The following is a 26,911-nucleotide window of genomic DNA, read 5'->3' as shown; positions in this document are numbered from 1 at the left end:
GTCTGTATCAGCCTCATTTATGTGACAATTTTTGTCTGCCTTTGTTTAAAAATAAAACCTTAAATTTCAGTACTTGCATTGTGAAAAATTATTAGATTGTTTAGTTACAGCAAGCAGTCTTGCAGGGTCATCTTGGGTAAGAAGTGATGGGATGAATAGGAAGCTCTTATTTACACTTATTTCCTGTCATACCAAATTTCTAAAGAAAACTGCCTATTTTTATTTTCTAGGTTGGTCTACTGAAGTAATCATATGGTTCCATAATGCTTGGCATCATTAACCCTACCTGTGAGATTAGTGCAAAATTTTATTCACTTCCTCTTCTCTCCTTCACCATTGGAATAATTTACACAATTATAGATGGTCRTTATGTCCAAATCAGACAGGTTCTGAACAAAAAGAATTAACAGGTATTAAGGATACAATAAATCCAAGCATTGTTTCTTTTGTTTTTTRGAAGTTGGTGGCAGCATTGATCTAAGATGAAAAGCAAAAATGATGGAGCCTATATGAATAAACTCATGTCCCTGTTTTGGATCCAGATGCCCTTATGGTAAAAGAAGCCTTTGCCAGTCCAGAACTAGTTTTGCATGTTATTCATCGGTTGGGGTGACTTGGTGTGCTAATGCATGCTTAGGGACCAGACAATAAAATCTGGCTAGCTTAATAAATGCAGTCAGCTTATGAATTCTTACTGTACAAACCTCTGGAGTAGGGAATACTTCTTAATATGGTGAATATATGAGTATTGATAACCCTGTGTTCAGAATATTAATGTCACTTTACGTGTTTACTGAGTATTCTTCCTTTATCCCTTTCTCTTAGATGTAGACAAGATTGATTAGTATTTGTAAAAGAAAATCATAAATATGTCTACATACTAACCAGTATAGTGAAATCAATAGCTAACAGACTCGGCATAATGCAAAAGATGGAGAACAAATGCAGGGAAAATGAGACTTGAATTAGCCTTGAATAYACTGATGTGGCCATGTTGAAGTGATAGAAGGGTTTATTCTCACAGATCTGTCTGACAACTGAAGACTCAAATTGTTAAGGAATAATTTCTTAATTTTAAACTTCCTTTTCTGGAAAAAAAAAGAAAAGAACCAAGGTAATAATTATTTTGAAACAGCACAGATTAGCTCTATTTGAATGGAATTTAATTATTAAGAAGCAATAAAATTAATGTAGATGGAGTCCGCTGAACTTGGRGGAGAGGGTTGAAAACAGTTTTTCATCAAAATCCAGAGACTAATACAGTCTTTCCTTAGAAGTGTCTAATTTTCATTTTGTAACTTGTCATCAGTTCAAAGCCGGTTAATCTGTCTGGAGTGAATGAGGGACAGAGTTGCCTTACCAGTCTGATTTACTGCACCATTTGATGTGAGATTCACAGGAAGTGTGTGATATCTGCCTGTCCTAGAAGGAAGAGCTTTATGACATGTAGTCAGTTTGCCACTAAAGGTAACAGGAAAGATACAAGACCGCTACTGTGGACTTGCAGAGCACTCAGGAGAGCACCTGCAGGAAGCRGTCCACTTTGTGTTTTAATTGTTGAGCTTTTCTGTTTTAAAAAAGAGTGGATATAGAAGAACCAGTGACTTAGTGCTCTGATACTAACATCCTTTTTGCAAGCATACAGGGGAAAGAGAGGACAAAAACCAGTTTCAAAAACTAGTACTTAAGTCTGACAAGTTGAAGATTGGGATCAAATCTTCAGGGTCCAGGAYTGAACTCTGAGGAAGAGCTGGGCCAATGCTGTGAGTCTGCTTTGGCTGCATCAGTTTAGAGATGTCTGCACCCATGGTTTGAGGAAAGGCCTAGATCAGTTATATRCAAATCCTTCAGTACCTGACCTCTTCCCACATAAAGAGTGTCGACAGTGGCTACTGCTGCAACTTGGTAGTGTAGTATTGGTGGATAGTGGGATCTTCCTCCATCTGATTTRTCACTGCAGAGGTGGTGATAAGGGTGTATCAGCCCTGCTAGGGTATATGACAGCTCTAGTTCAGTCGTAGCATGTCATCTTTAGAAGGAACTGAATGCACAGAACCCCTTGATTTTTTTTTTTTGGAGGAGGTAGGCGAATTTGATGTATGCCTCTCCTTCCACCTCAAGGCTAATGCTGTCATACTTTCTTCTTAGTTATTTGAATRTGGACTGTAGTGCATCATATCTTTAGTGATTGCTTTAGGTTTCAAACCACATCCTTGTGTCAAGCTGTGAAGAATCCCTTAAATGTATGGGGCTTTTCTTGGGGGGGGGGGGGGGGGGGGGGGAGGGGGAGAGGAGGAAGCTGGGAAAGAGGTGTCAGTACATTAGGTTTCCATTTGGCAGCCTTACTCAGAAGTATTAGGAACATCAGACAAGTCTGGAGTATGGTTTGGGCATATTTTTAAAAGGAGGGACAGGGGTTTGGGTTTATTTGTTTCCAGTGATATGTCATTCCCCAAAATACTTCAATTTACTGATAATCTCTGCAAATTCTTCTTTGCCATAATTTTACTAAACAGGTAAGTGGCATGCGTAACAGACTGCGGCAAAACTGTCAACAGATGAACCTGAGGAGATACAGTCATCCTTAACTTACTACGAAAACTTTAGCATTGATTATAAGAGTGATTACAAGAAATAATTTGGAATCTAATTTTCAGAAACTACTGAAAGAAGCTGAATGTAAAAAGAATTATGCCTAGCTGCCTGTATTTGCCCTCAAACTCACTGCACTGTTTTGAATTCAGAATACAAGCCCACAGGGAAGCGCTGACCATAATCTTCCTCTTTACCTCTTATGCCAGCTGTCTAGTTAAAGATAGTAAGTGCTCTGCTGAAGCTCTTTCATTTTCTAGGCTGAATCTGAATGATGAACTGATATTCTTGTGACCTGTTGCTGTTATTTTACCTTTTCCTGGGAGAGGGAAAAAGAGGGGAAGGGAATTAGGATCTTTGGAATCCCTCTCATCATGGGGTGGAATCTTGCTGTCTTGCTGTGGTGTGTGGTGTTTTTTGTGCTTTGTTCATGCTACTCTACTGTGAATGAAAGAGTGCATGTTTGAATTTGAAAGGGGAATCTTGTTTGTAATTCCTGAACGTAAACAAACTCCTGGGAGAAATGCCGTATTGGAAAGCAGAGCAGTTCTGTTAGACCATCTTTTAAGACTGAGTTCTGGTGGCACCTTTATGATATTGTCAGTGACAAGTGTATGTGTGTTTTTAGGAGGGCTTCCAAAGTACAGCCTGCTTTGTGTTGGTTTGTTTATGGTTCTGTTATGCAAAATTTGCTGTGTTTCCCATTCCCCTCTCCTCATGTTTAAAGTTCACGGTCTAACTTTAGCTGCACCCTATGAACTGGCCCAGCAAACTGGAGGATGATAAATGATAAAAGTTGTATTTTCACCTCAGTTTCCTCATAAATGGCATCAGACAGAAAATGCTTTTTATTCTGTGCTTTAGAAAGAGCAAGATACAGAGTTAGGAGGATTTACTTTTCCCCAGGGTAGTGTGGTTGCAACTGAGGAAACAGAGCCAGAAGAGTTTGGCAAAGTAGCAGACYGGTCATGGGAATAATCTGTTTCTTCTGGTGATGGGTGGCACTTAAAAGGAAGCTGAGCTGAAAAGCCATTTTTCATGCTAAGACTGAGTGGCGTGGGTTAGCCATTGAACAAACGCACGCTTTTAAAGTGCAAGCTAACAGCTTGGCAGGTCGTGCCTGACACGCAGCAAGTGATAGGATTTTAGTTCTTGTGATTGTTTTTTTTTTGGTGGATTGTAACTCCTAGTAATTTCAATACTTTCCTAAGTGCAAGGTGATTTATTTCCAAGTTCAAAATACCTTAAAGACCCATCTAGTAAGGAAATATATTTTTGTCCCTAAATACAATAAATGACTTTAATTCTAAACAGTAATTATATTCAACTGTTGCACACATTGTCAAAAATACAGAATATGAAGCACACTACAGCTTACTACCACAGTTCAAGAGTTAAAATATGGCCTGTAATTTTTCTATGAAGTAAACTGACAGTTATGTTAAAGCATCTTTGTATATTGCTTTTACAGAAACAGACCTGGCACACTGACCGTGGGGTTTGACAGAAAAATCTCTAATGCAGTGAAGCTACCTTCATACAGACTAACAGTGGTAAGAGACACTTCCAGTCCTACTTGTGTCATACTAGGAAGTAAGTTCTCTGTTGGGGGGGGGGGATATACATTTGTGCAAGATTCACTTGATACTCCCTTCAGTGAGTCAGATGGAGAAGAGAGGACCTAAGCAAACATCTCTCCAAAATATCCTTAAACATGCTATCCTGTGAAAGAAAATGAACTAGGCAACCTGAATGAGGTTTCTGAATTGGTTGAGGAAAAAAAAAAGAAAAAAAAAAAAGCTTTGTGCAAAAATAAGGTACCATTAATAAGCTCTCTGCAACATCTTGCCTCCTTGACAGGCAACACCTTTAATACTGGAGAATAAGTATTGTCATATTTACCTCTAATTTGGTGAGGAAAACTGTCTGAGGAAAGGCTTCCTGGTAATAAATATTGAACTTACTCCTGAGCTCTCTTTAAGAAACTCAGATCAACTGCTTTTTTTTTTTTTTTTGGTTTGGAGTTGGAGTGTGAAGTAGGATAAGAGGTTTTTATATTGAATATCCAATCAATAGTACAGTGTCTGTATAAACAAGAAAGTCTCAAAATGTTCATGTTCAAATCCAAAATCTGGATTTGTCTGCTGGGAGTTAAACATAAGAGACTTGATCACTGACGTGTGTTATTCACTGCTCTGTGAATACAGAAAATTTTGATCTTTAAACTGTGTGATAATATTAGGCCTATACTTAGTTCTGTTTAAAGGATTTAGGCTCTGGCAATTATTCTCTATGTAGGTAATGTGTTAGTTAAGTCAGGCAAATAGGCATTGTGAGATTGTGTTCCTTACGTGGCATCTTCCTGACTGTAAGTTTATTTCAGTTAACTGATTGGCACGATGAATTTCAGATACAGTATCATCTGTGTTGCTTGATTTCATTTGTTATTTGCAAAGCACAAGCTTGGTATTATGGTATTGACGATAATTGTGAATGTAACTTTCATTATTTTGTTTTGAGGACAACTAAGTAAATATTTGTGTATTGCTGTACTGGTGAATGTTTAAAACCATGTGATATGACTAGAACATCTGTATACAGAAGCAGTTGTCTTTTTTTTCCCTCAACTCCTTGGCAGAAGTTGGAGAACAGTGGCAACTATTAATTGATACATGGGAAGAGATGAATAGTCAGTAGATTGCTTTACAACATGGATTTCAGTCTATATGGAATGTAGAAATAATGAGCTCAGTCCCACTTGATACACAAAATACTGTATTCTCTTAATTTGTTTAGGTCTAGACTTGTAGGGGAGGCTACACTGAACMCCGTTGTTACACCAAAGGTACACCTGCTTCCACAGGCTGCCCTCCAGCCACTGTTCTTAATGTGAGCGGATACCTGAGGGCTGGTGCAACTTGCTCTGTTAATAGGACTTGGACAGCTGCCTTGTCCTGTGAGCAGGACAGTCTGCCAAGACCTGACCACCTGGAACCCCATCTTTGTTTCATCTGAACCGCGTCTCAGTTCCACCGGCTGAACAGAGCTTTGTCGTATGACTTGTGGTCCTCACTGGCAGGTATACCTGTAGGTAAGGGAAGGGGGCTTGCTCTAGGAGAGACAGATGCAAGTCGCCTCCCCCCTGGTTCGGGAAGGCCTGACCGGGAAACTCCTCGAGGCTGAGAGCCCAAATTGCTTGGTGGTACATAGACTCTGCTTTATTTGCTAACTATCTGTTGGTCTTTCTTTCTGTTCCTCTGATATGTGAATAGCCTATGCCTGCGAATTAATAAATTAATTAATACTCATTGCTTGCTTGTATTGTGATATTGCTATAAGCATAACAAGACTGTATTTGTCTAGTTCAGAGTGTGACCCTTGGCAAAATTTTTTTGTCCTGCTGCGTCTAAAAGAGAAGCATAGTGGTACTGCCTTATGTTAAGCAGGATTTAGAGCAACATATGGATGATGCTATAATGTAATTCATAGTTGATCTAAGTTTTACTGTAATCATTAAAATTTCTCTGTTTTTTTTAGAGAGAACAAGCCTAATACAAGGAAAGCAGCTGAAATAAGTAACTAATACATAATTATAGGTACATATTTTTTAAAGCTTGGTTTGAAAAATGCTGCTTTTTAATCTTAAACTATGTTCTTGTTTTACATCACTGATGGAGTGTGTTAGAGAAATGTTTGAAGACTTGTACCTTAAAAAAAAATAGCTCTCAAATCTCATCAGTTAAATGCGATGTAGTTTCCAGAAAAATGAAGGAAAGCCTTTGAAGAGGCTTCTAAAAAGGAAATTGAGTATATAATGTAAACTGAGTGTCATCCCATTTGATAGAAAATCCAATGAATAATGTGAATGCATAGGTATATTGGTAGCTGTGGAGCTTGTAATTAAAAAAAAGTTTTGCACACAAATGACCAGTTCTACTTAACTTTGTAAAATACACTATACTTTTGTAGGAGAATGAGGGAGGCATGCAGTGTCTTACAGAATTGAGACCGTAGTTTTTTTTTCTTATAAAAAAAATGGAGGGTGCTAGAAWTCATTTTCATAGCTCTCATATAAATTTGAACAAGACTGAAGAATTCAAAAGATTGGCTTATATAAACTTGAAGGTATGATCTTAGTTGGATTTTGGAATATTATAACTATATGTAAAGTGCTCACTATTTGATTTTTACTTTTTAGTAAATTTAAATCTCATAAATGAAATCCCCCAAATTGTAACATCTTAAAAAGGTGGGGTATATGTGCAACATGAAGAACTTACATTCCTGGTTTGAGGAGAGGTATTTTTGCAGAAATGGGATAGGGAAATGGAACTGCAGTGTAGGGTTTAGATGTTTATACATGAGCAGAGATGTCCAGAAGTCTTTGATAACAAATACCTTACAAAAAAGGGGACTAAATAGAATTTATAAGAAATGCTAAGGTTAGATGCTACTCTACTGACAGAGTTATCAGGAAAGACGACATGCATTATTTGGTAAGTGTGTGTTATTGATGCGTCTTTCACAACTGATACTGGTCTGTGGGGAAAGAAGAGGGTTTGGATATCTTAGGCAATATGCAAGGGATCTAACTAAAAGAATCTTTGATTTTTATAAACTCAGAATGGTTGTGTTGATGGAGACATATATAAAGTAGTAAAAATGCCAGTGCAGAACACTTTATTCAGTGCAATCTTAAGTTTTTACAGTGCAATTCAAGTTACTATCTGCTTTAGCTCTTATCAATTATGTGAGCTGAATTTTCACAGTGACAGTTCTAACATCCATCTCTTTCCTAGGATCACAAAGTCAATGTTTCCTGGAATAAATCAGTTACTCAGATCCCATCACCATATTGTTTTCATCCATAAAGAATGTCTTGCTTTAGTACACTTCTTTATGGTTGTAGTGTAAATTTGATACAGAGATGTCCTTGGGATTCTAGTCTGTTTACAGGTCTGGTTCTAGAAATCCATGTTGGCTGGTGGTCAATAATAAGTAAAGCTGTGATACTTCTTTTTCTACAAATATAGTAAATGAAAAAAAACTCTTCAAATGAAGACACCTTTATAAGGAATATTAGCATGTCGATGTTAATCACTTGTTTTGTTAGTAATCACATATGTATTTTAAAAAATCACTTATTGGGTGCCAATTCATCAGAATTGTAACTGAAAGCATACCTATTTAGTAGGAAAGGTTCCCACTGAGTTCCTTCTATGTCCCAGCTACCTGTCAGGGGAGCTTAAGCATTAAATAAGGGACTTAATTACTTCAGTTGACTTCCAAGGCATTTCCTAATTAGGGGAAGCTGATAACCTGGAGTGCACTGATACGAGTTCTCAAAAGAATTTCATATCTCTTTCCATCTTAAAATCAGTATCTTTTATTTGTTTATCTAACAATCTTGCTTAGGGTTAATACTCTTGTTAGGAATTCTGTAGGAAGCTCTGAATACCTTTCRCTCTGGTAATAAGAGTTTGGGCATGTGCATATTCTTGAATTTCAAGAGCTACAGTTAATGTGGAATAGAAATAATCAAATGAAATGAGATTTCTAGGGTATCTTTCCATTGTTTACCTTCCCATACTGATGATACAGTAGCATCTTGGTATAACTCCTGCAGTTTCTGCAGTTCGTTTTTCAGTAGCCTAGATTCTTCCCTAGTAGCCTGGTTTGGCTTAGCTCAACAGCCAGTAAATAAAACAAGTGAAAGATCTTCTATGAGGCTCTGAAGTTTACTTGTCCAAAAGGCTTCACTATTGTAACTTGCTGCTTTCATACTTTGCTGGTCTCTGCTAAATATCTCATATCCTGGATTTTCCTGATTGTACATACATTGTTTTTCTAGTTTGGCTGCATTTTTCTTGCCTTTGACTGTATAGTTATTACTGTTCCTCTACAGAAGGTCAGCTGCCTTTCTGCAGTTAAATAATGGGTTTCATATACTGGAAGTTGAGGTCTTTGAAGAAATGTCTGTTTGCAGTTGGACTAGGTGCATGCATATGCAGCCTCTTCATAATACACTTAAAAATGCTATCCGTATTGTTCTCTGTATGATAAGAATGCATTGTGGATTTATATTTGGCAATTATAAATAGTATTTGATCTCTCCACTGAAGATTCAGGTTGTTCCTAAAATGAAATCTAAAAATACAGATGTCAGGTATTTTTTTTAAAAAAGTATCTGTTTCCTAGAAAAAATAGCATAGTCAGAAGACAGTTCAAATTTATGCAGAGTCATTGAAGGGAGGTTGTGTTGAGTCTGGAGAAAATCCCCTTTGAATTGGCCTCCTTTGATATTCCCTTGGAGCTGTGGACCTTTGTCTCCAGGTCTAGTGACTATCACAGTTGCATCAGTGTCCTTTCTGAGGTTCTCTTCCCTGGAGACTCTTGGAAGTGATTTTACTTAGGGTAAGTAGAGCTAGATTTTGAGATTAAAAATAATGTCTCAATAGAGTAGCTCTATTTGCTACTGGTTTGTAACATTTTATTATGCAAATGTATCTTTGCAAGAGCTTTTAGTTTTTTGTTTGGGCTCTTTTTGCCTCTTGGAAATTGTTCTTTGCTTATTGCATATGCACATGAGAACTGTCAGGCACAACTCGGTATACTGAAATATTAGTCTTTATGAAACAGTGATTGTAATATTGTCTTTGAAACTTAGGAAGCAGTAGTAAGACTAGTTCCTATAGTATGGCCTGAATTTTACTTGTACTGATTTTTGTACTGTGATACTATTACAGTGTGCTTCCAGGCATGAAAAAGCAATACACATCTTTAATAGCACAAAAGATCTAGTAACAGCCTTGAGAAAAGTAAAATTGTACTGTCCAAACTAGTTTCTCAGACTTTAACCTTCTATAACACCAACTGGCAAAGCAAATGTCTATAGGCTTGAACCTATATTTGTTTAAAGTGGACACATCTGTGATAGGCAAATAAGAAGGAATTTTTTTTTTTAATAAATATAAATGTTTATTAATCATAAAGATTAGCAAATAAAAGAATACTTGATAGCCTTTTCCATCAGGTTTGGAAAAGAGGGAGTTGATTGCTGTGATATAAATTGTGAGTGCACAAGGACTGATTCAAATGTAAACCTGTCAATAAAAAGCTGAGGGACTGATGTTATGATGTTGCAGAATTTACTGTATTGAACTATAAAATAGCATTGCTGGTTTTGTGTATATAACGGTTGCCCCTGTATACAGCTAGTACTGGATTTGGATCTTTACAATAAATCTGTGCCTAGAAATCAACTAGAAGCAGTATCTTCCCCTGTTTAGTCAAGTATTTGTCAAGCATGACATCACCAGACCACCAACACAAAATACAATGTACTATTGTATTTAACTGGAATAGTATGCTGTCTGACAGCAGCAGTAGCAATCTTGCAGAGCACGGGATGCAAAGAACTTGGAGCAATCTCATGCAGGAATGAGGGAGTTGCTGAAGGTATCAGTGTCTCATCAGTCATTTTAAGCTACGACTTGTGTCATCTCAGCAGAGAAGTTTTAACTGGAAAAGGAAGGAGGCAGGAATTAAAGGTCGGACGCCACTGTGAAAGGAGAAAGCGATTTAAAAGGAAGAGGAGAAAGGAAGAAAACACTGAAAGCAAGCACTAAAATCAGGGTGCTTCATAGAGATAAATAGGAACATGAGTGTGAAGAATTTGTGCAGTAACTAGTTTTGACTTTCTGTAAAGAATATCTGCACCTGTTTTAGGAGTTTGAAGCAAGTTTTAGTGGAAGAAAGGGGCTGTACCTTATCTTTTGTTCTAATTAGTTTACTGCGTATCTTCCTACTTTACAGCAAGCCAGATGAGTATGCTTGCACTCRTACTGACATGGCCAAGACCTTGACTTGTTCATCTATTGCAATGATGAATATGCCCAAATTGAGGCAAATCTTTGAGAGAGCTTTTAGTAACATAGATGAAAACTGAACTTGACCATCTTTTGAATTTATAAAAAGCATCATAACTTTATCTGATGTGGTTGAGAAGCCTTTCTAAAATACTTTGAAAAGATAAGTCTCATACTTGTTTCTTACTAAAGGACTGCCAGCATTCTGTAGGTACCTCTACAATATAGAAAAAACACTATGTTAGATTAAGCAGTGAATAATGAATTATATCTGAATAGAGTTTAGTAGTCTTGTTCTTTTGTATTGTTTCCCTTTCCTTTTCCTGGATACTATTTACTTAAAATGTCTGAAGACTGAGATTTCATTTAACTTGCTGTGTATAATCTTCTCTACCAACTTAAATGCCAAAAGGATTTTCAATTTATCCAGTAGATTACCTTACATACATTGTCAAGCTATTCACTACCTGTGTCTAATAGCAATTAGAGTGCATTTTAAAAGAAAGTGGATGTTGGTCTGGTCGGGGTAATCTGAGATAATGTCAAGGAAGTTACTGTAGGTGCTAAAAATGTCAAAATGTTGGTGCTCCCAGCAAATACTTAGTTGAGTGAAACTTTCGTTTTTTTTTTCCCTTTTGTTCCATCTTTTCCTTTCTGGGCCACTTCCTGAGAAGCAGGATGAAGTATCCAGGAAGAGGCCGTTTGATACTTCTAATGGCTTAGTTGACGCAAGCTATAGCAATACGATTTTCCTTAAAGTGAGTGTAAGTGTATGTATGTGACATTATTGCGATGTTGTATAATCCTGGGAGTCTCAGTGAAGCTCACAGTACTTCTTGCACTGCCTCCATCCACACGGGCAGTCGTAGTGTATGTCTTACTGCTTGGATGCTTCTTGCCTGGAATTAAGGACAAAATGGATACAGCCAATGGTAGATTATAATGCCTGGAGAATACTCCAGTGAGCCATAGTGAGGATCTTTACAAGCCGTGATCACTATAGAGGAATGCTACTTTAAACTGCATTGTCTTATTTTCTGGGTACCTGACATGTTTCTACTTTCTTGAGGCTTCATTTTCATCATCATTCCACTTAGCTGCCTAACTTGCTTTCTTATGTTTCTTGCCTATGTATTTCTATTATGATACTGTCATAACATAAAATAAAAAAGGAATGAGAAATAGGAAGTGCTGTTTTAATCTGTTGAATTCTGCTTCCAGAAGTAATGCTGGAGGTAGTGTGAAGGAGAAGAATTTTGATTTTAACTTTGTCCAAAGTACCTTGATTCACAGGAGAACTTTAGAGTTGTGGGAGGAGGATGCCAAGTGCTCTAGGCAATTCCGGTCTAACCTGAAATACTAAAATAGCAAGGAAATCCAGGCCGAGGTTGAATTATGCAGGTCTGCATAATAGTGTGCTTAAGCCATTATAGGGAGTCAGCGGGGATGTAATCAGCTGCTTCCAAGTGCAAGTCTATGAAATAGCAATAAGCAGGAAGTGTCCTTTTTAGGCTTTCTGAAGCACAACTTTTACAGGCCAACAGTGACTTAGTCATAGGAATTTAATGTGCAAGACCTGGAAAACCAATCTGAAAGTTCAGGTAAGCAAGCTTTCTGAGAACCATGTGACTGGTAGCAGCGTTCATTATGTAATATCAAAATATTAACACAGGGAATTGTTCCCCACTTTGAAGAAAGCAAGTTCTCTCTCTTAAAGACACTGGGTCACATTTTAACTTTGGGAGCCGAATGAATCTGACCTCGAAAAGCCCTGCTAATGGTAGGCTTTCATATTGGCAATTGCCATCCTGACGGATATTAGGATTCTGCAGGATGAAATCACTCSATTAGAGGGTTTTTTTTGGTTTTGTTTTTTTAATGGTACTCTATAAGTTTTAGTTGTAATCAATGTAACTTTTTTACTAATTGAATGAATGCTCAATACATATTCATGTGCAGATGGCAGGGGCTAATCTCTGGACCCTGCCAATCCTTTGCAGTTGGGTGAGTGTCAGTGAACAAAATTCTTTAGCTGTAATAATGAAGGCATTTTTCATAAACAATTGCCAATGTTACTGGGTAAGTGTTGACATCACTTTTATTCATACTGAGTTTCAATAACAGCAACAGTTAAAATAGCTGAGTAATCTAATTTATCATAAAATAAAAAAAAATCTTTTTGGTAATTTAAGTGGGACATTTTCTCATATGAAGTGATGTCATTGTCAGTTACTCAAAATGTGATTGTATATTGGTGTATACCCACTACCTATATTATATTAAGAGATATCAGTTACTTGCGAATGAGCATTGTATGCTTTGGAGCTGTTAACAATCTTCCAGTAATCAGGTATGGGTTTGGAATTTTTGTTTTGTGGATTTTTTTTGGTTTTTCATACTAACACATATCAGGATTATAAGTATATTTGGATTAGATATGCTGTATCTATGCACGAGGAGCAAGCATAGTTATTCATCTAGGAGTTTTTGAAGAGCAGCATTTAAATGAATTGGATCATTTTGTACTGATGTGTCAAGAATACAGTACCTTGAACAGATCTTATATCTTGACTGAAATGCTTATCTTCTGAAGTTGGCACAGATGCCATTAAGCTATGATTACAAAGAGATGTCTTCACTCTTGGGGCTGGAATAAAAATGGATTATTTAGGGAGAGTCTTTACATTAGGACTTCTGTAGTTTGGACTGAATTTTTATAGCTGAGTTTGTTATACCTGCTTTGCTTCCAGTGCGTTATATTTTGTGCCTAGCACTGCTGGTTCATGATTGCTAAATCTTTTACCTGTGCAAGTAAAATTCTTTTTCATTTGTCTGCACACAGTCTGTTAGGATTCTTTGCTTCCAAAGAAGTAACATGCCTCGCATTCGTTACCATTACCTGAGATGACCTACCAGAGATCTTCCAGTTTAATTAAAAGAAAAATATTTTGCACATAAGGGATGTGTCAGATGTGTCTCTAGTTTTGTGACGTGTTTTGCAACAGGCTGCAAAGAACCAATAGCAGAGTAACTGAAGAAGTAAAAGCATGTAAATGATAAACTGAAGGAACTGATCAGATAACATGCTAAATGCTTTGGTGCTTGGTCTGGTTTTACTTGCCACCATGACTTAAGAAAGCATAAGCATCTAATTGGATTGGTTGAGGTGAAAATCAGTTGAACTAATGAAAAAATTGTCATGACATGAGAAATGGTGTAAGATGGGAAGGACTCATAATAAGATTTGGAATATTTTTTTTTTCTTTCCTTAAGGAATAAGCAACCAGTGATTTCACATGTCAGAGTGAAGTAGGGAAAAAGAACAAACTGAATGAGTTCATATTTCCCTCAAAAGTGAGTTTTATATTATGGCAGCAAAAACTAGACCAATAAAAAGAATGTCTATATGGAAGATGTAGTCATTTATCATTTCATGGATCGGGGAGCAATATTCTCTTGCTGACTAGGTAAGAACTCTATTATGTAAAGGTTCTTATCTCAATACCTGAAAGTTGTTAACGTATTCAAAGGAATTGAGGGGAGTAGCATAATTACACATTTCAATTCTTGATGCTTCAGATAACTAAGTTCATGTAGTTTGTCCAAATGTTCAACGAAGAATAAGAGTATTTGAAAAATCATCGGTAAATATTTTGAAATGCAGAACATAGGCTAGATACTTAGGGACAATGTCGTGTGCTTCTCTGGTTAAAATTGGAAATGGAGAGCAAGAACAGATATCTTTGGCTTCCATTTCTATTGGAGAGTGGGCTTGATCCACCTTATGTTGAACCAAGATAGAATGCCATTTCTACAGACCAATTTCCTAGCATCCATTGGGATAGAGTTTTTTAGTTCTGGTGGGACTACTAACGAGCTTCTTATAAAGGAGAAAGACTTTGATCTAATGCTGCATGCCTTTGCACATCTCGTGGTTAGTGGAGTTCAAATAACAAATGGTGCATTGTTCTGTGTGTTAAATGGTCTTTTTGTTGGTATGGGACACTTCTGAATCAGGGAGCTACAGGAGCTGCTTGGAATCTGAATTCCTGTTGGAAGATGAAGTTCTATTTCTTCCAGCGTTTTACTCAGAATTCTGTTGGAAAGGTCTAAAACAATTGAAAAGTTTTAGTGTGAAGTGTATTTCTATTAAACTATTTATATTAATTTCTTTAAGTGAGAACACTTTGTAACATACTAGTTCACAACTAATGTATCACTGTTTCTTTTTATTCTAGTACATGAGAAACTATAAAGCAACAGTGACAAATTCAGATACTGACAAATGAGTGATTTATTCTACATGAGAACAAGTGCCTGCTCTATTCCCTGGCAAGAAATTTGAATGCAAAAGGGTAAGCTGTTCTAATTGTTGCTGTTAACTACTTTAAAGCAAAGGATTATGCTCAGGAACTGAGGATTTTTCCTCAGTTGAAGTTTTTTTTTTTTTTTTTTTTTTTTTTTTAAGAATGTGGAATGAATGAGTCAAGTCAGAATTCTTTCTTCAAGTGTTTTTAACAAAGCTAAAAGGCTAAGTTTAGAGCCCCTTACTGGTGCAGGGAGAAAGGAAGAACTGCTTGTGTCCATTTCCCCTGTTTATGAGTACCCTTGACATGAAGTCAGCCCTTCAATATATGGCATATGCAAGTTGTTGATGCAAAGTGCTCTGTGTTATTGTGTTTCAACCACCATGCTGCTGAGGGACAGAATAATGCCTATTGATACTGCTATTACCAACTGACCAAAATCACCCTTTTCATTTTCTTTGAGATGAATACTGTTTTCTGACATTGACATGTTTGACATCTCCTTCTCTTTTGTCTTTCTCTTCTGCACACCTGATCACTCAGTATTTGCATTCAAAACACTACTAAGGTCCAGTGAGGCTGCAGTTTTTATGCTTCTCTGGTGTACAGAGAAAGCTTTGCTTGGGTTTAGAGGAAAGGCAGCAACTAAAGTTTCCACTGATTTATTGCAGAAAAGCCAAACTTGAGGACTTACGATGTGATGAATGAGTTACTTGTGCAGATGGTGATATACTTCTCTAAAACATTAAAAAATAGAGCTGAATTCTTTGCAAGTATGGGTAGGGAACCAGGATCCTCTGAAAAACTGTTTTATTTAGCTCAGTGTTACTTGAAAGGAAGGTGAGCTAAATGTTTAAACAAAAGCATGTGTTTAACAAACAATTTAAGGGTTGACAAAACTTTTTCCCTTGGCTTGCTTACTTCAGTTGCAGCCATGTGCTTTAGAGCAAGTACATGCTATTTCATTRTATTATAAATCCAAAAATCTATTCAAGTACCCCTGAGAAGGTTTAGAAGTTTAATTTAGTTTAGGCTGTGTCAGTCAATTGATGCTGCTAGCTTTCCTAAAGATTTTTTCAATCTAGCACCAAGATGGCTATTACTATGATTGTATTATACCGTATCCTTGTGAAAAATACTCCCGTAATATCATTACTTCTCAAAAACACATAGCTAGTTTTCGTTTCCTTTCTGACCTCCATTATATCTCTTGATTTCCTCAACCTAGCAATTTTTGGCAGATTTGGAGCACTCAAATCTTTCTCCCCTCTATTCCTTTACCACATACTCTCAAGTGACTGAGTCGCCTGCTCTTCCAGCTACTTGTTATTTTTAGTTGAGCTGTTCTTCAGAAGGGATATGCATAATAGCATGCCAAATGGTGTTACTTAGATAAACACGTTAGTGTTACTATTCATTCAAATGATACTACAGCACTCTTTTCAAGTGTGTGTGTGTATATATACACATAGTCTGGTAATTCAATAGCTGTGTGTTTGTGTGTGCATGTGCACACATCCACTTAGAAGAGTGAAAAACATCTGGAGTACTTAAGGGGGGAGAGTACTGTTCAGTCTTTAGCCACGGACCAGGTCTCAGGCAGTGTAGGTGGAAGGAAACTACCTTTGATAGGTTGAGGTACAGAAGAGACCATACTAAACAAATAATTGGCTTAGAGCAGGCTTTTATAACCTGACTATTGAATTACCAGACTCAATCTTTTCTTTGCGTGTTATCTTTTACTTAGAAGTGTTTTAAAATGATTTCATTCAGGATTTTTAGAGGATAGAAGTGATACTTGTTTTAGGGACCAAAAATAGTTAATAGCTGTTCCCCCCTCTTGCAGTGTTTGTCAACTTGCTTCAGACACACTTTGCTGTTGTTTTCAATCTCAGTATTTGGAGATTATATTTTAGTACAGGGACTTTTTTGTAGTGTTAAACTCTTCAGGCAATACTGTTGTCTTGTAACCTAGGCTTGCCTTGAGGAGAACCTTCCTAAATGATGTAGGTATTGAGGAACCAAGATATTTCTGCAGTTTGGTATTGTTCTGGGAACTCCTTATTTTAGAACTCTGTGTGTGTGATAACTGTCACTTATGTTTAAAAACAGATTGATCATGACAAGGTGGTTCTGTGGCAAAATTTTTGAAAAGTTTCCTTATGTAAGAGAAGAGGAGAAACTCAAATGGGACTTTCATCATTAGATGAAAGACAGGAGCTTGTCTAACAATCCAGCTGAACCTCAGCTTGCAGAAGGCATAAGACAGGGTACCTAAGAAGCATGTTCTTTTTTTCAAAATTATACAGTTCTCCAGTGTATTTTGAGCAAAAATGACTGTTAAGAAATGTTCAGATAAATTCTTTTGGCCTGTCTTCCACATTATCTCTAGCGTATCAAAAATTGTTAAATTGTTCATTGTTCATTTGTTCAGCAGAAAGTCAGAAACCATTATAGTTAGTATTGTATTAAAGCAGAAACTTTGTTCTGTGGAATGAAAGAAAGGTGTTTGCTTAGGGGTTACTGTAATCTTTCTGTTTTTTAACTTCTTAAATAAAAGAACATTGAAAAAATGTTCTTTTGGTATATTTGAAAGAAAAAAAACAATCTCAGAATATAATCATTTGGAGTTCTAAATCTCCCCTTCTGTTCCTTTTCCCAGTCTCCCAATCCTAACTCTTCTTCTAGCTAAAATTCTAAAATTCTTTGCAGAATTAACAATATCAGTGGTTCCCACAAACCCTCTTTCAGTGAACTTAGTATAAGATAAGTGGAAAAAATTTATTATTGCCTCTTCTGTTCCTTTTTCATAGATGTTTTGTGTCAGAGCTTAATCAGCCTACCTCTACAGGACTACTGCAAAATACTCCAGGTGGTTTGCAAATACTAATAATGTTTAAAGTAAAGTTTGTTAGATTTGGAGTTAGTACTGTGGCATCCTGTTGTATGATGACTAAGGGATGACTTTGATTACTACTGTTTTTTTCAATAAGTCTGATAAGGTGTGGGGGGGTTTATATTGTGTAGGTTTGACTTCATGCTTATACCTCCCCACTCAATCTCAGACAAGTGGTGCAATTCTCCTTTCCTTGCTGGTTGGGCTGAAAGACTAAATGGCTGTGGATTTTTGCATTCTTTTTAAAAGAAAACAAAGGGTACATAAGTCGTGTCATTCTCGATTAGTTTGCTTCACTACTTAGGCAAAAGTTTGTATTCTGGAAGATTTTTTGTGCTAGGCAGTTGAGAACTGAGGGGGCTAAAAAAAAAAAAAAAAAAAAAAAAAAAATCTGAGTTCATCACTTAGGAAAGGATCTTATAGCCTAGATTCTTTCATTCTGACAACATCAACTCAAAATGTTTCCATGTATGTGCTGGATTTTTTTTTTAAAAAAAATCTCTGCACCTTTTTGCGTGAAGGGGCTCCTGTTCCACAGTCCACAGACTGGGGCAAGGCACAGACCCACTGGAGAGAAAATGCTGTTAAGAGGCCTTATTTCCACCAAAATGTGGAATCATCTCCTAGGGGTAGACATACCTGAAACAAATTTAAGATGCTTAGATAGAAATTCTTGTGTAGCTTTTGCTGCTTTTCAACAGACTTGCATAGATTTGGAATTCTGGAATTTAAAGGCAAAGCTATGTTTGTGCAAAGTTCCCCCCCAGCTCTCTTCCTCCCCCGCCCCCCACCTTCCCTTTAAGAGCACTGCAGTCTTTGGACGTTTTAGTGTCTGTCACTTACTGTGAGTAAGGGAAGGCTGTAGCATTGTAAAGTTGAATTACATGGACTATGCCCTGATTTGCACACAGAAATCTTAAAGGCAGGATTCATCAGAGATTTACCCAAAATCTACTCTTGGCTGGTGATGGAATCTAAAAAATCAAACCTGGTCTAACAGATCAATATTTAATTTTTTTTGCTTAAAACAAAGCCATTTTTGTCTCTGAATAGTGATCTGAGTGAAATATATAGCTTTCAAGTAGGAGGGTAGAAATACACTACACAATCTGGGTTTTGAAAATTTGGCATGTAGATCTTTAAGCACAGAAAAAAAAAGCAATAAGACCTAGTCTTAATTGCAAGGTGTGTGCCTGTTTGGGATTTTTTTTTTTTTTTTTTTTTTTTTTTTTTTTTTTTTGCTATCCTTTTCTTGATTGAAAAGGAAAATATTTTGCTAATTGTGTTTAAGGAACGTAGCAATTTCCTGTGTACCAGTAAAAATCTGACAGTGTACCTGATACTGCTGACCATAATCTGCTTATTTAAAGCACCATTCCTCCCCTTCTCTATTTACACCAAGCTGCCACTATACCTGCGTTCTTCCTGCCACTGAGGGTTTTAGCTTCCCCTTCCAAACACCTGGACTGATACTATCCCTGTTTTTTTTATTCCCATTACTGCCTGTGGAAGCAGCAGTGGCAAGGAGCCAGCCTATGCTGCATCCAGCGGAGTCAATGTCAGACTGGCTCTGCCAAGTGCCAAATTCCAGCTTTGTTGCACTTCATTACCTTGCACCACCTGTATTGCAGGCATTCTCATGCCTTTTGGAAGTGACTTCCAGCTTGATGCCTCTTGAAGTTTTGCAAGTGGTAAAGTTTCTGCCATGTTTCTAATTACTTTCTTCCTTATGGGCAATTACCCCCTCCTTTTTCTTTAAACCTACTTCTTGCATCATTAACAGGTTACAATAGMTCATACTGTTTTCAGTTCAGCACTAGACTCTTAGCATCACTGAACATCAAGCAGTTAAATGATTTAAGATATTTTTATCCTGTTAAGTATTTTGCAATGTTATTAAAATAAATGGACTCATTGCAGTGTCTTTTGGAATAATGTATAAGGACAAAGTCTAATTAGCCTTCAGTTTAAGGTATGATTGTGAGACTATTTTAGCTGCTTTATTCCTGCTCTTTTAAATTACTGTAAATAGTGAGGACTCGCATGGAAAGGAGTTTATCTGCAAAATCCAAATGGATTAGTCAGATGTATTAAACAGGTACCAGTAGCTTCTTACTGGGTCTGTTTTCAGCCAGGAAAGCTACATCTTTCTAGAAGATATGAATGAAAGCCTATGTTACCTCAAATGGAATTGTAATTTCATGTTGCGCACACAGTAATTGAGTGGCAGAAGCAAATGATGCCTGGACAGCACAAATTCCTAATTTCAACAATAAAAGCATCTAGTTAATCACCACTTCCCTGAGGATAATCCTTCATCTGAGCTGTTTAGCTGAGATCTGTCCATTGGATCTTGGATAGAACTTGGCCTGTGATATAAAAAGAACCCAACACTGCTCTTAATGGTTTCACGGAGAAGAAGCATACTCAGGACTTCATTAGAACTTTTCTTTTAATTTTTCTTCTTTTACTCAGGACTTCATTAGAACTGTCCTTCTATTTTGCTTTTCTTGAGCACTGAATTCAGAAAAATGAGTACCTAAAATTGTTTTAGTTTCATATCAGATACTGAAGAACTACTACAGATACTTTATATCTGAATGCAGACTTTTCCTGAAGATAGTAGGTGGTACTTACCTTTTACTTACAGCATTTGACAGTGGAAAATAGTTTGCACTTTATTCAAAACAAATTAAGAACAAGATCAAAGAGTGAAAAGACGGGGTAGTGTCTTACAGGCTGTTTCAGTTGCATCATGTCAGCAGCCTGGCTTGTACATTTTAACTGGATTGAACTTGGTCTACACTTGTAGTTTTTACTTCTGGATAGTTCATAGTTCAAGTATAGCAAGCTGACACATTCCATTACTAATTTTTGTAACGTTAGCCACTGCTGTACAGGTTTTCGATCAGTGCTATTCACAGTTACAGAAGTTACAATAGTTTGTATCAGCTGTGGTTTTATTATACTGATTACACAAATCTGTTTCCTGATATTAGAGTGATCAATATTCTCAGTACTTAAACAGATTTTTGTATATATGGGAAGGAAAGAGGAAGAGAGCTTTCTCAAACCACTTTATGCTGATTTGAGAGGGAACTCTGTTTAAGAAAACTTTGAATTGGGGAAGCCTTTGGTTCCCTGGCAAATTCTGCCTTTTTCATCTTCAAGGTACTGTGGGCATAACCTATTTTATTAGGTCTTCCCATGAGGGACAGTAGTACCTAAGACAGGTAGTATAGCTCTAGTGTACTTCTAGTCTGTATTCCTTAGGAACACCCCCTTCTGGTCTGTATTCCTTAGGAACCCTTCTACTGAAGGATGCATATTCAACCCAGAAATAATTGGTTATTTGGGAATAGTACATGACACAAGTTCTTTTGAAATGCCTTTAATTAGCATTCTGATGAAATGTCAGACACATGAAGTATCTTAATTTGTTTTTAATATAACCAGAAGGAGGGCTATGAGACTGGTTTAAGTTTCGGATGGCCTTCACTAGTGTCAGCAGAATGACTACTGTAAAACTACATATCTTAGGTTCTTGGAACCTAACCTAAAAGAACTGCTTTACTCATACTGTAAAGGTTAGATAGTAAAGGGAGAGTGAATTTTACCACTCAATGCTTGGAGGTGTAAATAGGAATACAAGTACAGCTAGAATTTGGGAGGAAATATTAAATCACAAGTAATCATTTGGTTTACAAGTGAACATATAATTAAAGGTTATATTGGCAAATTAATCTGTGGCAGTATTGCTGTACATATTTCTTTTGCTCACCCTTCTGTTCGTGTGTGGTTCTGTTATGGTTGTTTAAGAGTATGAATCTGTGAAACTGGAAGTGGATGATGATGAGCTTTTCTTCCCTTGTGGTATTGAACGTTTGTCATAACTGCATAGTTTTTCAATTCAAAGTAAAATATAGAATTGAGATAGGGAGAATGTATAGGCCTTTTCACAGAATCACAGAATGGTTGAGGTTGGAAGGGACCTCTGGAGATCATCTAGTCCACTCCCCCTGCTCAAGCGTGTTAGACAGGGTGTCTGGGTGGGTTTTGAATRTCTCCGGAGACGGAGACTCTACAACCCAAGTAGGCAGCCTGTTCCAGTGCTCTGTCACTCACAGGAAAGAAGTTCTTCGTATTCAGGCGGAACTTTGTGTTTCAGTTTGTGCCTGTTGCCTCTTGTCCTGTTGCATGGCACTACTGAAAAGAGTTTGGCCCATCCCCTTGACACGTCCCTTAAGGTATTTGTGTACATTGGTAAGATAGTTTGAAAACATCATTTGAAGATCATTTATATACATTGAAAAGATCAATTATCTTTTATATGTCTGTCTATTTCTCTGCCATAGAAGAATGAGTTGTAGAAAGTGCTATAATTCTGTTAGATAGCAAAGTACACGCTATTCTTATTCTTTAATCATGTAGCTCATATCTGAGCCAAAGAAGGAACAGTCCTTTATTTGAACATGCAGCCTTTCGTTGCTGTCAGTGCTAAATCAGGAACTTGACAGTGTTGTTTGCATGTTGAGAAACCTTATTTAGATTTTGTTGGTGAAGCCACCTTCTTAGAAGCGTGGTTTCTTTAGCTACTAAGGCACTGATACATAAGGTCTGGATCCAGTTGCATGACTGTAGAAAATGTCCTGGCTGTCTTCCTTGCGTGCTGTGGCGAGGACCGCAGAATGAGATGCGTGCCTGTGATTCAGCCGCGCCAGCTGTCTGGCACAGTAGCACAAACTGCCCTCCGTCAGTTTAAGCTAGTGTGTTGAATCAGCAGGGCTTACCCCATTGCATTTCTCAACCAGCAAAAAGAAAGTATCAGGTGGCAATTTTTGTGGTGCTTACAACGGAAAAGCAGTCGAAACAGCAGCAGTCCTGAGGGCGTGGAGAGTGTTAGTAGCATTTCCACAGCATGAATTTAGAAGCAGTAATTGGTTTTGTCATTCTACATCTGTTTGTAGTAGTGATGGAGTCTGATTTGTTCTCTGAGGTCATTTCTGCGCGTTGTTTTTCCAAGTTTCTGAACTTCTGTTTAGTTAAGCTGAAATTTGACTGGCTTCATGAAATCCATACTAAAAAAATTGCTTCATTGAACTTTTACACTTGAAGTGTATTAGCAGATGTGGTTCTACGCATTTTTTGACCCTGCCTTGTAATCTGTACCTCTTTAAGAGAGGAAGAAGCTCTCTATCGCATAGTAATTAAACCAGTTGATGTTATAGTTGGTGATTTTTAGGGCAAGCAGTTTTTATTAGATGAAAAATACAATCTGTAAAAAGTCCTATATATGATTTCTTGTGCTAAGTATTAGATTAAATAGTAGAATGTAGCTTATAGGTGATTTCCAAAAACGCTGTCAATCTGAACACAAGTAATGTACTTTAAAGAAAAAAAAAAAAAAAAGGATTTTCTCTTCCATTTGTGATTTTTCCCCATTTCCTCAATTTCACCATTCCACAAATGTCACTTGAACTAAGTTTCTAAGAAGTTACTGTGTCAGTAGTTTGTCCTTGAGCTGCCAAAATGCTGACTTGGAGAATCCTCCTGTGATGTTGAAATTCTTCATCAAAAGTTGTTACTTCTCTACTTGCCTACAAAAACAAAACAAAAAACAAAAACAAAACAGAACAAAAAAGGCAGCATCTAGACTTGTTAGGCCAGAGAATAGCTTCCACATTTATAGAGGGGTACATTTCATTGTGAGTAAATAGTTGAAACAAAGTATCAGATGTGAACACAGAAATGAACTGTTTTGAGACAATTCTGTTAGTATGTTTTATTCTTTGTAGCAATCAACTCTATGCAGTAGAGTTTAGAATGAGGAGTTGCACAGTCTTCTTCTGTCTACCCTTCGAGTCCCTCTTTAAAAGCAAGATCTTTCTCTGAGTTTCCATACTTTATGGTTATAGTACAAGTCTTAAATCAAAGACCAGTCAATGTAATCGGTGGTAAGAAGCTCAGTGGCTTTGCACAGCAGGTATTTATTAGGTAATTTCATTTTCATCTGAAATCTGTTTCATGATAGGTAAAATTAAAAAGACGTCCTCCTAGATTTATCAATGCAATCTATTGTCACTTCTGGTTTTTGATTTATAAATCACTTTAAAGAACTCTTTCCCTAATGTTAATGTTCTTAATGAGTTTGAAGTGTTTTGTATTGTTTATATCCTCCTACTATTTTTTTTAAGTGTTATTTCAACTTCTCTTGAGATAGGTGAAGAATTACATTTCACATCTTTACAGATTTAGCATGCAAACGTATAATATTCTTGTTAATAATCGAAGTACTGTATTAATTGTATTTATTTTACACTGTAATTCCGTTCAGGAATTGGAAAATGTACAGATTTGTAGTCTCAGTTAGGAGGCTGTTTGATTCTGGCTTTATAGAGACAGATGAGCTATTGAAGTGGTTTGGAAGTTTTTTTCCCCCTACTTGAATTACTTCTATCCTGCAATGAGTGCCTTTTTATCCTCACCTTTAGCTGTTGAACCACAGAAGTGGGAAGACKAGGGCTACCCACCTGAAGTATAATCAGGGTCTTAAACACACATCACTTACAGTGAGCCCCTTTGTTTCCATAGTTCTGTGACCTTATTTCCTGATCCATTAACCATTAATTTCTTTTGTAAAATTGGGACATTCTCACTTGCTCTTGGAATGGAAGTACAAAGACCAACTCGCTGTGTAAATGTTTAAAAAGCCTTTTGAGCAAAGATGTGTCGCTTCATCTAAATGCAGTCTAGAAGTACTGCTATGAATGATGGCTTATTTCATAACATTTTGGAAGATTTTACATAAATTTGTCCTCTGACCACTCAAACTTGTTATATGATTAGCCATTTATGAATAAACACTGACATCTTAGTTGGCTCACTAGGTGTGTGTATTTCTTGTAACAGCTCCTTTGGATTTCAAAGTGACTACAGAATTCAAGATAGGGGAGGAGAAATTCTGAACAAAGGAGCTTTCTGAATAGCTGTAACTGTATCTGGCTAGATGTAAAATACAGTCTGCTTTTGCAGGTAGAACACTTCTGTTTTGAAATAGACCAAAATGAAAAATTTTTTTGAATGATAGAAAATCAGACCCGGGTAGCCAAGTAGGTTGTGTTTTGATGATGTAAAATAGAAAATTGCGGATCAGCTGTGAAACATTGAGTGTTTTTAACACTACATGTTTTTTTGGAGGGGGGGTATTTTTCAAAAGATTACAGGCACTTTATGAAGGTTTCTGCAACTAAAATGCATTTTTAAAGAAACTTTGAAAATCAAATGTAGAGATAAATGTGTGTGTGTGTGTATATATATATATATATATATGCACGTGTATATATATACGTATGTATGACTTGTGATCTTGGGCTCCTGCTTGTATAGCAGTAAGCAGGGGTTCTCTGTTAGATACTTTTCTCCATATCACCGTATCTTCTTCCTTTTGAAGCAAGTATTATTTTCCTGGATGATTTTTTATTTTCCCCCGCAAAAAAATCCTTTTTGCAGACTTACTGCAACTTTGGAAGCAACTTTTGGGGGTGAGTTGGTCAGTCTTCTATTATCTGTTTATTCTGCTGTACTGGGACATTAATATGTAAGGCTTTTTGAAAATTTATGTGCTTGACTGCCCACCTGCCTTTTGGTAGCAGTTCTGTCAGCAGTTCAGGGCTGAGATGGCAGCTGTATGTGATGGGCGCTGGATGATGATGATTTATGAAGAATACTGTGTTACCTTTGAATAATAACACAGCTCAGTGCTTTGCAGCTTTATTAGAAAGACACTGAATATTTTGGGAATTGTCATTCACACTATTTTAACAGATTCATGAAAAATGGTGTTAGTCTTCTAAAACTCCCAGTTTTGAGTCTTATAGTTCTGTTCCTCCACTCCATCAAGTTCTGCAAAACTAAAACTTGCATTTGCTTGAATATTTCTCTACAACTCTGATTTTGTTTTAGTTTGTAGGCCTTTTGTGTGTGCCTRTGTACCGTATAACTCTTAGTGTTTTTCCAGAGCATAATTCCAGGTGTGTTTTTCCCAGCAGTTTGATTATGGGAACAGTCACTGAATCTGTTCTTAGCAGTTGTCTGAATTTTCTTAGACTGCGTAAAAAGATGATTTATAGTCATTTCTTTCCTCTGCTGCTGGAGGTTCAGCCTACCTGCAGAGTTAGGATTACTGTGAATAGTGTTTTGGGATCATGGTTGCCAAAGTCTCATGTTTGTAAGGATCAAGCAAAGATAGTCATTCATCCTCCTGTGTTGAAGATGCCTCAGTGATGTGTTTTTTAGGCAAAGYTGAACAAACTGTGAATGTGAAGTGTTAAACTCGCAGCATGTTTCAACGATATGGAAGTTTATTAGAGCAGGGACTGGAATCACAGGGAGTGTTACATAATAAAGCCTAAAAAAATATGATCTAATATTGAAGTTTTGCAGTCTGAGATTGATTTCAGCATGGGTGACAGAGTGATTATTCCTGACTCTTTCTCAATTTTGAAAACCATCAACAATCATTAAATAAACCTCTACTTACCTGTATAAACTCAACTTAATGCTATCCTTCAGGCTAACAAATTAAAGTTATGATTCTGAATATATTAAAGATAATAAGAAACCTAGTGACTTTAATAGTAAAGGGAACATGTTCAGTTTCACATTAAAAAGAAGTCTTTGAAGTAAATGGAATACTTTTTTGGCACTTTGGTACGTCATACTTTCAAAAGTGAAATAGATTAATAAACTTGTTAAGAGACAATCAGTTGTTGGGCTCCTATGGCACTTATTTTCAAAATGTGACCTTTTCTGCTGGGAAGAAGTGAACGTGAGACTGTAAAAGGTAAGAAAGGAAGTGTATATGCACTCTATCTAGCAGTKTGTATGCCTAGAATTTCTGCAAGGTTCTGCTTCTCATTTGAGTGGTGGAATAAGGGTCTCCAGATTACTGAAGGTACAAAAATACGGACTTGAAGTCCCGTAGAAAAATGGGATCAAATGATACCATTTTCTTTTCCTTTTGATGTGATTGTTTTCAGCGTGTACTTTTCATTTCTGTAAAAGGATAATACCTCTGTTTATTATTTATGTATCACTCGTACATCAAAAAATATGCAAAAACTTTTTACAGTCTCTCTCTCTCTCTCTCTCTCTCTCTTGCATGCCAAAAAAAACTGAATTCAAGGAGTTAGGAAATCATTACTGATATTTTAGTTCTGAGCTACTGGGGAAAGCGTCATTATTTCTTT

At 36.8% G+C, this 26,911-nt stretch overlaps 1 protein-coding gene across 3 annotated transcripts in view; it reads left to right on the top strand.

The window, feature by feature from the left end:
- The first annotated feature begins 464 nt into the window (after positions 1-464).
- The window catches only part of GULP1 (GULP PTB domain containing engulfment adaptor 1), a 91,549-nt gene continuing 65,102 nt past the window's right edge, over positions 465-26,911 (top strand). Inside the window, exons 1-4 of one of the 3 annotated variants that reach the window (XM_085321711.1) lie at positions 465-553; positions 4,064-4,145; positions 13,734-13,927; positions 14,699-14,815. The gene's annotated coding sequence lies outside the window, so the exon portion shown is untranslated. Of the gene's footprint in view, positions 554-4,063; positions 4,146-13,733; positions 13,928-14,698; positions 14,816-26,911 lie in introns of those variants that run through there. The other 2 variants (XM_085321701.1, XM_085321718.1) reach the window with 2 other exon arrangements.

The sequence above is a fragment of the Rhea americana genome, unplaced genomic scaffold (genome assembly GCF_003343005.1).
Source record: "Rhea americana isolate MKP2758 unplaced genomic scaffold, rheAme1 scaffold_12, whole genome shotgun sequence".
Taxonomy (NCBI): Eukaryota; Metazoa; Chordata; class Aves; order Rheiformes; family Rheidae; genus Rhea; species Rhea americana.
Note: the sequence above shows the minus strand (reverse complement) of the source record. Positions and strands in the feature narration are given on the sequence as shown.